The sequence below is a fragment of the Manacus candei genome, unplaced genomic scaffold (genome assembly GCF_025592945.1).
Source record: "Manacus candei isolate 608988 ecotype Guabito, Panama unplaced genomic scaffold, ASM2559294v1 h1tg000014l, whole genome shotgun sequence".
In the NCBI taxonomy this organism is placed as follows: domain Eukaryota; kingdom Metazoa; phylum Chordata; class Aves; order Passeriformes; family Pipridae; genus Manacus; species Manacus candei.
Window position 1 is genome coordinate 6673180 of NW_026138062.1, and position 13104 is coordinate 6686283.

The window sequence follows — 13104 nt, forward strand, 5'->3', positions numbered from 1 at the left end:
GTTACAGAGTATAGAATTTGATTTGAAGAAACATGCAGTTCTTCTTAAACTATTGTCTTACATATGTTTTTGGTTTTGAAACAATATTGCACTTAATAGAATGCAGAAAATTGTATTTGTAAAATGTATGATGAAGTTAAATTTTCTTGTGATTTTACCATCAATTTACAGAAAATTCCACTAAAAGAACTAAATCAAACCCTAGTTCATAAGAATTTTGTGTTAGAAACATATTTATGTTCCTGTGAAAAAAACAGAACAGACCTCTCAAATACTTTGGTTGCATGTGTGCTTTCTTTACTGAAATTTTTAAAGGTTGAGAATTTTCTGTCTTTTTCTCTAGTATTTGAAATGTATAGATTTTGGCATCATCACAGTTTTGGAGAAATGCACTACGAGAACAGGAAAAATATTTAGAACATTTCACTAAATGTCTTTTATCACTCATTTTTTTATTTTCATGTGTGTCAAAGAAAATAATGTCAATATTCCATTAAAAACTCTGGATAACATATAATCATAGAATCATTCACGTTGGAAAACACCCTTAAGATTATTGAGTCCAACAGTAAACATCACTCTGCCACAAATAAATCACGTTCCTAAGTGCCATGTCTTTTAAATACTCTTTTAAATACTTCCAGGGATGGTGACTCAACCACCTCCCTGGGCAGCCTGTTCCAAAGCTTGACAACCCTCTTGGTGAAGAATTTTTCCCAGATACTGAATTTAAACCTCCCCTGGCGCAACTTGAGGCCATTTACTCTTGTTCTGTTGCTTGTTACTCTGGAGAAGAGACCACCCCCCACCTTGCTACTACTTGTTGTAGAGAGCAATAAGGTCTCCCCTCAACCTCCTTTGCTTCGGGTTAAACAAACCCAGTTGCCTCAGTAGCTCCTCATAAAGGTTTGTTCTCTAGCCTTTTTAGTAGCTTTGTTGCCTGTGGAGGAACATCAGAGCAACTGGGAGAGATTTAAAGCCTGGAGAGACCTATATGGAGCCTGAAAGAAGACAACTACCTATGGACTTTCACGATATTCCCCAGTTTTATACCATGTTTAATGAACCCCCACATATGCTTCTGTGTTAATCCCCTTGGTTTGTATTGTTCAGGGCTTGTCTGGACTTGCCCTCACATTTTCCCGGTAAAAGTTGTTTACCACCTTGTCCTCCCCTGCTTTCCTGCTCATCCCACGCTGATTGGCTGATGGGTGCCGCAGTGTGGAGTGAGCTCCCATTGGTCCTCTTCCCCCAGATACTTCCAAGTTCCTCCCATCTTTCCCTCATTCTCCAATCCCATGTTCTCCTGAGATGTCAATCCCATGCTCCGCCCCAGTTATCAGACCTCACCTTACCCAAAACCTATATAAATCCTTGCTCTCCTTCAATAAAGTGGCCATTGCACCCTGACCTTCTACCGTGTCAGAACCCTCTGTGCAGTGTCGTGTCCCCGTTCCCTTCTCCTTCGGGCCATGGCAGTTGCCCTTCTCTGGATTTCCTCCAGGACCTCAATGTCTTACCTGTAGTGAGGGGCCCAAAGCTGAACAGAGACTCGAGGTGTGGCTCCACCAGTGCTGAGTAGAGGGAGACAAACACTGACCTTGTCCTACTGGCCACTCTGTTTCTGACAACATGAGAAGTTCTGTTTTGTATATGCTAAACAAGTGACCTCTTCTAAGTGTTAAATGTCATATTAAATTTTTTTGTAATTCACCAATAAAACTACTTGATGTCTTAGTGAAGGAATATCAACAGAAGAGCTCTTTGACTTATGGATAAAGATTCCCATTTGTTTTGCATTTTTGCAATTTTCTGCAGGACGAGTCATAGGATAGGAACAGAAAGACATGAAATTGTAATAGATGTTTCCTTAGAGGAACTGGTAAGGAAAAAGAAAGAAACAAACAAAAAAAACCTGAAGAACAATTCATTTTATAAGGGTATTCTTCTGCATTTTATTTTCCTAAAGAGAAGGGAAGGAGAATCTTCACATACTGAAGACTATACCCAGATAACAATGCAATGTTGGATTTTGAGCTTTTTCCAATTAGATATTGTTATTGCTTTGGTTTGTTTTTCTTTTTCCCAAGTAGGTGTGAAACCCAATAACACACATAAAGACTTGATTTAAGAAGAAAATAAGAAGAAAGACTATCTGGTGTAATAGTAAATGTAGCAAATGTGTCAAGCAACAGTGACCTGCAAATTATTCCCTCCTGATTTGAATTTAAAACTGTGTATATCTCTCTCTATATATATATCTATATAACTTTATATACTATATATATATGCAGTATATATATATATATTTACAAAAATAAACAATAATAAGTAAGAGCTATGAAATTCAAGTAAGCTGAAGTGGTATCTCAAGCTATTTCTACATAATATTTACTACCAATAAGTAAAAATTGATGCAAACTATGGAAGGAACAATATAACAGAAAGAGGATGTCAATCTCAGTTAAGAGAAGCAAGCTAAACTGAGAAACGTTTTGGCCAACCTTGGTTCTCCTCCTGAGTACAGAAGATAATATCTTCCCCTGTGAATGAGAAGGAGGAAAATGCTGACACTCCCATTTCTTTCCACTACAACTGACTGAAAGCTGGGAAAGGGGAAGAGATAAACTGATTGTTTGCCTTTTTTTTTTCATAGTCTTCGAAGTGTTTTTGAGAGCAAGTGCTAACTCTACTGCTGTTGCACCTTACCTGGTGAGTAAATTGAACGCTGACTGAATTATAAACCTAAAATCGTGATCATTTTGAGTGATTCCTAGTTTGGAAATCTGAGTAGAATCCTTCCTTTATCAGAAAGAAATATGGTTTCTACTTTTTTATTTTTCCTTTTCATATCTACATCCACTTCAGACAAATCCATATTTTTCATAGTATATAGGTCTGGTTTTTGCACAGATTTTATGGCAGTGAGACAATGAAACAGTTCAATAAATGCATAGCTCCTAAAGAGGTGAGCTGAGGTGCATTTGCTCTAACTTAATGTGCCTCACAGAAACTAGAAATTGGATTAATATTGCTTGTTCATGCTTGAAGCACAGAAAATTGCTCAAAGGCAGATGGAGGAAAAGTAAAAAAAACCTAAAAATAAAAATCCCAATGGAAATAAGGATTTTCACAGTCCAATTTGGTTTCTTCTAAGATGTAAGTCTCAAGATGCTGAGGCAAATAACTCACATGAAGGAAATCTAAGAGCTCTGTAGTACTAAATTTTCTGGGGAAAACAACACAGAGAAATATGAAATCAAGAATTATAAAATTATAAAATTTATCTTTATTTACAACCAGTGCAGTACTTGAAAATTGAAAATAGAATGGAGTCATAGAAAATTGCCATATAATAGCAATTATCTACATTCTAGTTAGCTATTATTCATAGTTCTGTGTCTTAACATGTCTAAGAGAGAGAATAATATTTATAATTTCCAGACCAATGCAACACAATCAGGTTTGTGGCACTTATCAGTTTAACAAGAAATATTCTGTGGACAGCTAAAGTGAATAACATTCTGTAATCTATAGTTTTTGTCTACCAACTGGTGGAAAGATAAATCCCTAGGTACTGGAGTCACACTATCTGTGGTTCTTATCCTCTTGTCTCCATTATATCAGGACATCACAGTAGCTATGCATACTGAACACATAAATGTGCTTGCTATACACTTTGCTAAAGTTAAATATCATAAAATAGTGTATGCTAAGATTACTTATGACTGAATTTTGGAAAACAATACTGTATTCATTTGATGACACTTTTCATTCTGTCCCTGTAATACAAGGAGGTGAATAATCTAGTTTAACATTAGGTGTCCAAAGGTTGTGTGCTTATATCTGAAATGGTTTGTGCGTTTATATCTGAAATGGTCACCTTAAATGACCTTAATACAAAAGCATTTCCAAGGGGTAATTTACTTAACCTCGCTTGCCTGTTTAAGAATGAACAAAAAACATCCTATGAAAACATCTTTCAAGTAAATGTTAAGTGCCTAGAACACAGACTTTGAAATAATATTTTATTTCTAAATGTCTTAAGTTAGGATTGATTAACCTAAACTTTTTGATAGTAACAGTGAGCTGTCTGCAGTTTTGCTGAAAGATGTGTAGACTGTGAAGTAAAATATTTGTTCTCAAATCGCAAACCAAACCAAGTTTGTGTACCTGTGTTCAGAGCTTTGTCTTATTTTTCTTTTTATTTTTATAATTATGATTTGTATATAGTGAGGAAGTGGTAAAGTCAACATATTTAGCCTCATTTATTGTTGGAAACCACAATCTGCAGATTCTGAAATTTCATTAGATACTTTCAAGGGTTGGTAAGCCCAGAAAACACTATGCACCTCCAATTTGAGGTGCAGTAGCATAATATTACGAGTCTAAGCAGGTAAACTGTAGATGAGCCAATAATGTAGCTTTTATTTTTTCTTCCCTGTTCCATAACTACTGAATAACTATCATTGTGTTCAGCGTGAGGCAACAGAGGAATTTCTCTCTTTTACCTACTCATGGAATAAACCATACAATTATTTTAGTTTTGTACCTGAAAACAAGATGACACAGAGTAGGCCATGAGTTTTGCACTAAAAGCAATACAATGAAAAATTGTTAGCTTTTAGTATTGGTTCTACTTGAATTATGAACTTATTAGTATTTCCCTCTAGAAGCAAAGTCAAGGTGTTTTGCATAGACAAAAAGATCACATAGGATGGGCATGGATCATTAATAAATTAAAATACTTAAAGAAAAATGAAAAGACATAAAAAACTAATCTTTGAGACAACTGCTAAGATTTAACAATCCTGTTACATTTTAATTGGGGAAAAATAAGACAGAGGAAAACAACATAAACCATAACATGCTAAGCTTTGATTGCCCAGAAAGAAGAACGACTTAGCCATAACCTTATTTTAGCAGCTAAATATTGCTATGGAGATTAGTTTGTTCATTTGCTATTATTTGTTTGTCACAAAAGGGGAATTATTTGGGTCAGATCGCATTTATAAGGAAGTCTTAGCTGTTTAAATCAGAAAGACTAAAGTAAATTTGCCTTCTCCAACATCTTAAAACTAGACCTATGAATTAATAATATCCAAGGGCAGCTCTTACCTTGGGAATAGTGAGATCTATTCCCAGCAGAATTTAAAATCCTTTGATTAAAGCAATATAATCCTCAGTAGTTTTCTGTCATTTGTTTTCCTCTTGCACTAAGCTTGAATATCATGCATAACATCACCAAGGTCAGCTCTAAAATGAGCTAGAACAGGAAATATTTAATTATTTTGTAGAATCAGGGAAAATAAGCAGCTGTCTTTGAAGATTTTAGAAGGAACTGCAAGTCTAATTTGGGTACATAAATTTCTTAACCATAACTGACTATTTGACAACCTGTAGCAAACTTTTTAGTGCTAACTCATATTGCAGACTTTTCAAAACTGTACTGTATGTGTGGTCATTACCTTGCCAGCCTGAGGGTCAATTAAGAAAATACTGACTCTCACATTTTTTCCAGTGAGTGCGAGTAGAGAAGGAAGATAAAAATGTAGTTCAAATACAATTTCATTAATAATTTCAGAACAACTACACTACTGATCAGAGTCTAAAATCATTGTGAAAAAAAATAAAACCAAACATACATTAAATTCCATACTCCATTTCTGTAATTCTGGATTTTCCAAATTAGAGACAATTTTCTCTAAACCAGGGCTCAAATTACAATTACATTAAACATTTTTAATTAAATGATTATTTTTATCAATGAAAAAATCTTTTCTGTGGCATCATGGACTTATTTCTCCACCATTTTAGTCAGTAAGACCTGAAGTTTGACTTTCAAAATTTGTATTCATAAAAACCAAGGAACTTCTTAAGCTTTCAACCCACTGAGGTCTAATTCTGGCTCTGTCATTGGCTGATTTTGTTCTTTAATATTGTGCACAGGTCTACTGAAGTTGTCCTCCATTTGTGAAGTCTTTTTCCTCTTTGGATTCTCTGATTTCTAAGAACACGACCTCATTCTGAAGCTTTTCACTTGATCAGTCATTTATGTGCACTCATGTGCACTCTTTCTTCTCATTTTTTACTCCTTTCTCATTTTTATAAAGAATGTAACCATAAAACCTTCCTTTAGTCAAGTTTGCTAATGGATACTACAGATAACGGCAGGTAGATTGTATGTAGGATGATGGCATTAGCTTCATCTCTTTAGGAAAATGGGATGAAAGTAGTTATTTTCATCCTCAATAGAATATCTCCCAGTGGATAGAGGACTGTTTAAGCTCCAAGTTAGAAGAAAATTTCCATGCACTTTGATTTGCCCTATTTTGGTTTTGATCCATGTTTAAAACAGAGAATAAAAAAACCCAAACAAAACAATACATAAGTAGAAATTTTAAATGGCTTTCTTTTTGAGTTCCGATATATATTCTATTTATTTCTTATGCTGCTCCTTAAAGTTTGTCCCTTAACATTTCTTCTGCTCTCCCTTACAGTATGCTGTTCTTTAAAGCTTTCTGTCCCTTAAATTTTGTCCCTTAAAATTTTATATATATATATCACCATTCATGGCTAGGCTTCGTGAATGAAGATTTGGGGAGGGCTCTCCCCACGATTGTTACAAGTGCACTGGTGGCTAAAAAGGCCAATACGAGATAGGCACGTCCAGTTGCAAAAGGCACAGCAGAAAGACTCCTTAGGTGGTATATTCTGCAAGACACGATTCTTTCTGCATTGTCTTTTCTCCTCGAGAATGATCCTGTGTGCTTTCTTGAAAGCATCGGCAGCGTTATAGATGGTGTGTCTCCAGACCTCCTGATTGGAGGCCAGAGTAGACCAGTTATGTTGATCAATATGGCCAAGGCTGAGATGTTGTTTCAGGGAGTCCTTGTATCTTCTCTTCGGGGCTCCTCTCATACGGCAGTCGGTGGCAAGTTCACCATAAAGCAAGATCTTAGGGAGGCGGTGGTCCTTTATCCTTGAGACGTGCCCTGCCCAGCACAGCTGTAAAATAATAAAAAATATACATATAATTAATCTCTTCATGCTCTTGGATCAAATTTCAGAAACAGCAAATTAAAACACAGGACCTATCTGAGCCTCCATCTTGAGAGATTTTAGGTGAAATTTTTTGAGACTTGAATTTCTTTTTCTTTCTTACTTTTTATTTAAGGTTTGAAATGTTATTTATGGTAGCATGTATAAGAAAGATTTCATTTTAAGAGTTACCTGTGTCTTCCAGTTCAAAAAATATGGTAGACTTTAAATCCTATAAACAAAAAAACAGGTGGCAAAACCTATTACTGATAGTTTCACATGCAAGAGCTTGTAGGAAATACTCTAAGAAACAAAAACAAATATTGGGGAAAAGAATGGACAAGACTTTTTTTTTTTTTAATCCTGATATAATAACTCAGGATATTGGCAACTATATGCAGCATAAGACCAGGCATTTTCTCCAATTAAATTTGCATATCCTTAGGGACAGCATGCTAGATGGCGCTTCAACAGCTTTTCTTTCAAATTTTATATACGAGAAAGCAAAGATTTTCCAAAATTTAAGATGGTTTTGCTTGACTTACACTTTTGTGGTCTTAAAACAATATAGCATTTTCTGACATTGAGGGCAATACAACCCACAGGTTATGTTTTACCAGAAAGAGGTTTTTAAAATTTGTTTAAGAGATGTTTTTAAAATGCCATCAAAGAGAAGACAAGCACTTACTATTGACTACTGGTCTCTCAACATATGGTGCAACAAAAAATTGCACTTTTCTGACTTACTTTAGTGAAGAGACTACTGAACAATGCTTATCTGAGTTTGAATTGCCAGTCTAAAAATTTTTTTCTCCAGTTTGGAAACACAACAGGGAGATGGAAAGAAACCCTTTTATTTCCACAGCAGGGAAGTATCATTTTTGTTTTGAAGCATGCAGCTGTCCTGTATAAGTTCATGTGAGGGATGGGTACTGCTTTTAGAACGCTGCATTCTGCAGTGATGGAGGAACATGCTGGATCACATAACAGGTGAAGAACCTTAATAATTCTCATGATCCAGGTGGGAAGTGGGACTCATATCTGGCTTATCTAAGTGCGATACACCAAATACTCTGCTTTGGCACAGCGCCATAGCCTATCTTTATCTCCAATAACTTTTTCACAGATTCCACCTGATTCCACGATCAAAGATTAAATTAAGTTGGCCATGCTGATTTTGACATGTGACTGTGCTTTAAATGAATAAAACACGAGAGCGGAAGAGAAGTAATCTGCATGAACTTCAAAGTGTTTGCTTTTTCATCTGTATTTCTATTTTTATTTGATAAATATATAGCTATATCTTGTTTATGGACCTTCTTCAGTCACATTGTTAAAAGGATCTAGATATTTTATACTTAAAAATCAGTAACATTTGTACAATTCTGAATGCACATGAATTATGCTGAATGGATGATAGGATGCTTCCACTATGCAGAAATACCAATGCTTCTAAACTGTTGGATATTTGTAGGTGAGAAGGTCTCATTGCAAAATGCATGGCTAACTTCCAAAAGTCTAAACTCCTCCAGCAGTACAAAATCTACCACTGCATAATGTTTTCCTAAAATGTCACCAAGGTTGCTTGATTTGTGTTGCCAACAGCTTAGTTCAGGGATCTTCTCTGAAGTCATGCATCCCATGACTTCTCTTCTATTGCCTTCTTCTTTTCAAGCTATGCAATAAATAAAAATTTCCTCTTCTCCAGGCACCTTATATATGCCTTTGGCTCCTGTGCTGTCTGCATAAAGTTCATCTATTTTTTTTAAGCTATTTTGTGTCAAAACCACAACAAACAAATAAAACTGCAGTATACTTTAATCTGAAGTAGTATATTATAATATAGTATATTTTATGATTTTTCTCAAAAGTCTTAGAAAATATGGGTTAATAAAAGACTTCCAGCTACTATTATAAGAAGCACAACAGAACAGAACAGCATATAAATAATTGAAACTGCAATTATTAAGCAGAATTATCAGTATCTCTTTCTGTCCTCATTAATATTCTTTCTACATACGTGAGTGAATTATTTGGTTTTTGTGTTGTGGGTATTTTCCCTGCCCCCTATAAAAATCATCTGTCTTTTTATGGAATTCGGGAAAAGTATTCATTCATGAAATCAGACTGTGAAATACAAGTTAACCTACTTGATTAAAGAAAGTATGAGCAGCATCACATTCTCTCCCAGATGCTTCTTAGGAAAGTTGCAAACCCCACCTTATTGTTATTTTACTTTGTGCCTGGAATCTGTTCTGGAGGTGCCATTTAGCATGAAAACAGAAGTCCTCTATTTATTAATTTCTTCCTCTGCTGGATATTCAGAATATAAATTATGCAAAATAGCATTCTGAGTGGCAATTAATAAGAAATTATCTGCTTGGAGGAAACAAAAACATGCACATTGTTTTGTTTGCATTTATCCTATTTCCACAGGGGAATTACAGCAGTCAAATCACAGTACATAAGGATAGATTTATCTACAAAGTATGTTCACAGTGTTGCTTTTCACATCTTTTTAAGTGATGTGAAAAGTGGTACAAGTGGCCATTTGAAGGCAACATGGGAACACTTCTATGCAACTAATATGCGTTTCTTAAAATATTCATGTCACACAGTCCTGTCTTGACAAGATGTTATTCAATCTCCATGTTTATGAAACAGTCCCTACAAAAGGAAAACAAGGAGGTTTGCTTTTGAAAGGGTTCACTTTTTGATGATTGATTTATCTTCTTTAAAAAAGAAAAAAAGTTATGTAGCAAATCAGAAGGCTGAGATTGTTATTGTGCTTGGGTGTATAAAAGAGATGCAGAAAAAACAAGTACTAAAAATGTTTCACATTTATTCAGTTAATCATTATTTGTAGCACTGCATAGAGGAAATATATGTATCTTTGAAAAAAATGCTTATATAGCAAGTGACACCATTTTTAGTGTTTGGGTTCCACCCCCCCCCCCGAATGTATTAACTTCTTAGGCAGATATGAAACATGAAAAGGAGTAGTTCATAAAACTAGTTCTCAGGAGTGCTAGAATTTTTTACTTCAGCAGGACTGTTTATTCCACAGAGTATGAAAATTATACATCTCCTTGTGTCGTTTCTAACTTTTGGAGTCTATATGGTGAACATCTATGTTTTAAGTTAAATTTCTTAGAATCTGTCTTCTTATATAGAAGCAAAATAGAAAGGTTTTTTTTCTCAGTCATCAACTGAAGTGGAGGCAAATACCATAACACCAAAGGAAGAGAATACACTTAAGCATTTCTTCATGTTCTCTGGAATTTGCAGCAGTTAATTATGTCTCTCATCAAAAGTACTTATTAACATGTGAAAAATGAACATGAAGTTGGGGAAAAGGGGGACATAATATATGCTGAGCCATATTACTGCCTGTTGGAACATTCCCTACAAAACTGAAGTTTATGGAATTATTCTAGCCTAACCCAATCACACCTTCCAGAGACTCTGGAACAGACTCCAAGACTCCATTTCTTTCCAACTTTTTTTACCTTATGTGAACTCACTCTCCAGTATAAATTCCATGACTAATTCTGGGAGTAAAAACTCAGGAACACTTTATTTTTAACCTAAAGGTAACAGGGTCAAACCACTGAGCCAATGACTTTCTGCTTTTCTTTAAATAATCTATTTTGCATTCTTCTTGCCCATTGTTTTTAATTATCACCTGGTTTAGGTCACCTTTGTGATGGATTTATGAATGTTTTTTAAGAGGAACTAAATTATCCTCCTGAATTGTACAGGGAATGAATGTAACTTGGCTAGTATTACAAATTCTACTCAGACTAAAATTGACCATAGTCAGTGAGGACAAGACATGCAAAAATTCCTTTTGTGACCGAAGAAACCTGAAACCTCCCTGTAAAGAGTGAGCTTAAGGTTCCTAAATTCTACTACTTTAAGGTTCCTAAATTCTACTAGGCTTCTAATTGAGTTACATGGAAGCTTAAAGTGGATAGTGGAACTAGTCTGCTCAAATACTTAATATTTAGTGCTAATGGGTTGATTGGAAAAAGTGCAGAAGGATTAGTGACCTACAAAACATGAATGATAATGAAAGATGGGTAGAGATTGACTTGTTTAAAGAAGGGAAGGAATGACAAACTCCAAATATGCAACTGTTGGCTGCAAACAGCAGTGAAAATTGTCAGTCCTTAAAACAACAGAAATATCAGAAGGCTTAAATTGTAATTTAATGGCACATATATATTTATTATTACTTAGTATCAACTATCCTTTGTTTATACTCTGTACAAAATACTGAAGCATTCATTAACAATAATAAAGTTCAACAGTTTCTGTGTTCATAAAAAAAACCCATGTAGTCTCTTGAAAAGAAGAGAGAAGGTGGTATAATGTAGCAACAATAACAAGAATTACATTCTTTAGCCACTCCAATGGGTTACAGGTAATCTTGATGTAGGCTGCTTCTTACTAGAATTTTTCACCAGAAAAAGCTTAGATTATGTTGATTTAGCTGGTTACTTACACTTGGGGCTTTGCTTGTTTATTTATTTATTTATTTATTTATTTATTTACTTACTATACATCAATTTCTCTTATTGTTGGGCATTTGTTATTGTACTCGAACTAAGTTTCCTGTGTTCCTTTTACATAAAGAAAGAATAATTTGATCTAAGATAATCCGGACCCAATGTATAAAATATGAGAGAACAACCTAAAGCTGGTATTTTTAAAGAATTAATGAAGACAGGGAAAACAATAATGCACAAAGAGAGAAAACTGATATAGTGAAATACTCAACAAAAAAAATTCTTCCCTGGAAAACGACTGTGCCATTTGAAACTCACAATACTGTACATAGTGCTTTCAGAACTACTTGTATTTAAACTTGAAACCAATATCAAAATATGAACTGAAAATGATTTCTTGTGACAGCTGATACATACTGAGAAAAGACTTAGTTGACAATGTTAATACTCCTTACTAAGTGTTTGGAGAGATCAGTATTTTCACAGACAAGACACTGTGATCCAAATTAAAAAGTATTGTCAGGGAAGAAGACTTAGAAATTATGATACCCTACAACTGTATGTAATATCCACAACTTTACTGCCCTCAATGAAGACTGTGATAAGTCGCTGACATAAAAAAATCTCATTAGTATTCATCTTAAATATTTCCACAAATGTAGTTTTCTCAATAGAGTATATTGTTATCAGTCATCGTCGTCATCATCATCATCATGGTTAGGCTTCGCGAACGAAGATTTGGGAAGGGCTCTACCCATGTTTGTTACAAGCGCGTTGGTGGCTAAAAAGGCCAATACGAGATAGGCACGTCTGGTTGCAAAAGGCACAGCAGAAAAACTCCTTAGGTGGTATATTCTGCAAGACACGATTCTTTCTGCATTGTCTTTTCTCCTCAAGAGTGATCCTGCGTGCTTTCTCAAAAGCATCGGCAGCGTTATAGATGGTGTGTCTCCAGACCTCCCGATTGGAGGCCAGAGTAGACCAGTTATGGTGATCAATATGGCCAAGGCTGAGATGTTGTTTCAGGGAGTCCTTGGATCTTCTCTTTGGGGCTCCTCTCTTGCGGCAGCCAGTGGCAAGTTCACCATAAAGCAAGATCTTAGGGAGGCGGTGGTCCTTCATCCTGGAGACGTGCCCTGCCCAGTGCAGCTGTGTTCTCAGCAACATGGCCTCAATACTTGTGACTGGTACTTGTTCTAGAACAGGATGTATTAGTCACATAATCTGACCAGTGGATGTTTAAGATCGTACGGAGGCAGTGTTTATGGAAGCTTTCTAGGAGTTGCAGGTGGTGACGGTAGATGACCCATGATTCAGATCCATATAAAAGAGTAGACAGCACTATGGCTCCGTAAACACTGATCTGTTGTCAGTCATAATTCTGTAGAAAAAGATATCATTACAAGAATAAAATAAAAAAAAAAAGGTAAAAAATTGTAAAAGAAAGAAAAAGAGTCTGGAAAATTTATTATTGATAATGTTACTTCTTCAGTAATTTATACCTAGCAAAAGCTGAAGTTGGCAGGACTTGAAATAATTCCAAGTGTTAAAT